We start from the raw sequence: 2,140 nt of genomic DNA on the forward strand, positions 1-2,140 counted from the left end.
CCAGTCCTGGGTGGCTGCTGCCCACTGTCCGGGGAGCAGGGGCGGTGCAGAGCCATCGCCCAGAGCCTGCCCCTCCGATGTCGGAATGTTGAGGCGGCATCATGGTTTCTGAGGGCCATGGGCCAGGTGACGTCCGAGACTCTGTGCGATGAGTATACATCGCCCCGGAGTCAAGCTTGGGCACGTACCCTGCTCCTCCCTGCTGCTTCCTCCTGCCTTTGAAGAGAGACAGTTAGCTAATGCTTGTCAGTCACTTCCGCGGCCGAGAGGCTTACCGAGCCTTTCCCAGTCCAAACTGGCCGCTGGGTCTCTTCTGCCAGAACAGCTCCTCGGATGCCTGCCTCCCAGGGGGACTGAGCTGGGAAGGGCATTATGCTGATGCCTCCCTCCCCCTCCCTTACCTCCCCCTCCCCCTCCCCCCACTTGGGGTTAGAGAACTGTTGCCTTAAGCTTTGAGACCTCAGGTAGGAAGGGGGTGGAATCTGAGCCCAGGGAGAGCCATCGGTGATTGCCCTAAGGTTCGCTGGCCCTAGACAGTGCCTGGTAGGCCCCAGGGCTTCTCTCCTTCCTTCGTCCAGTCCTGCGGGGATGCTGTCTTCTCCACCCTGGTGAGTGGGCAAGAAGCAAGACCCTGGGCCTGTGATTTTTCAACCCATGTGCTGCAGGAATTGTTAAAACATGCAATGCCAGATTAGTCAGGGGCACCGACCTCTTTGCCCTTAGATTTCCAAATAAAAAAATAACAACAGCCACCACCACAATAGCCGTCCGGTGGGAATGAATCAAAATTATACCTGCCCCGGCCAGTTTGCTCAATGATGAGAGTATTGGCCCACAGACCCCTGAGTCTTGGGTTCGATTCCCAGCCAAAGGCATGTACCTTGGTTGCAGGTTCAATCCCAGTTGGGGCGCAAGAAGAGGCAACCTCCCTTTCACACTCTCAGTGGAAACAATATCCTCACTCCGTGAGTGAGGGTTTTCTTTTAGTTTAAACTTTCGTGTGCGTGTCAGCTCGGCAGAAGATATGTTTTGGTGTGCCACAGAATTTTAGTAATGACGTGTGCCGTGAGATGAGGGTTGAAAATTGCTGCCCTAATCTATCAGAACCAGGGAACAGTGGGAGCCGGGAGCAGGGTAGGCCTCAGCTCTCTGGACCTGCCTTAGGGGCTCATTCATTCACTCAGCATGTTTATTGATCACTAACTATGTACCTGGCAGGAGACTAAAGCCCTAGATTCCTGGTGTCTCCTCTGGGCACTCCCAAATAGGGGTGTAGCCTCAAGGAAATCTCCATTCTTCATTCCAACCGCCTACACTGCTGATCTTGGAGGCAATGTCACTGGCTGTCCCAAACTGGTCCTGTCCCGTAATCTAACCCTTAGCCAGCCTGTGAGCACCCAATGAATGATTCCACTATGCCTTTGATCGCCTGGGAGAACAGCGCTACTGGCAGGTTCTTCCCTATAGTCTACTTCAATTTGTTTATTGCCACTCATGTCATCTAGCAGGGTCTTCAGTTTAGACAGAAGAAATGCAGATCATCCAAAATCCATCTCTTCTTGAGCCTCTGTCTTGGCCTCTAACCAGGCCAGTGGCTGCTCCCCACCCCACAGGTTGAGTATTTGCAGGGACGATTCCATGGGAAGCTTGCCTACTTGAACTGTTTGCTGTCTGTACAACTCAAACTGAGCCCACGGCAGCCTCTTTGGTCACACGAGGTCAATGGTGGATTTCTCCCTCCATACGACAGAAAACTGGCTCACTCTGGGAACCTGCGCTGGCTGTGAGAGTCTCCCGCAGGTGGTGGATGGGGCATAAATATGGAGCCCATGCCATCTGAGGTGAACCCTGGAATGGGAGGAAGTAGTGATAGTGTTGGGGGTGGGGATGCCGGAAAGGCAAGAGAGCAATAGAGAAGTGGTCAGAAGGCGGAGGAAGAAGCAGATGAGAGAGAGATATCCAAGCTCTCCCCCCCTTTTTTTCTTTTTAAAATTAAATCTTTATTATTCAGATTATTACAGTTGTTCCTCTTTATTCCCCCCATAGCTTCCCTCCACCCAGTTCCCACCCCACCCTCTGCCCTTACCCTCCCCAACCCACTGTCCTCATCCATAGGTGTACAATTTTTGTCCTGTCTCTT

At 52.9% G+C, this 2,140-nt stretch overlaps 1 protein-coding gene across 1 annotated transcript in view; it reads left to right on the top strand.

Moving 5' to 3' along the window:
- DEF6 (DEF6, guanine nucleotide exchange factor) overlaps positions 1-2,140 on the top strand; it is a 24,189-nt gene that overhangs the window by 868 nt on the left and 21,181 nt on the right. The gene's annotated exons all lie outside the window — the stretch shown is intronic.

The sequence above is a fragment of the Myotis davidii genome, unplaced genomic scaffold (genome assembly GCF_000327345.1).
Source record: "Myotis davidii unplaced genomic scaffold, ASM32734v1 scaffold1036, whole genome shotgun sequence".
Taxonomy (NCBI): Eukaryota; Metazoa; Chordata; class Mammalia; order Chiroptera; family Vespertilionidae; genus Myotis; species Myotis davidii.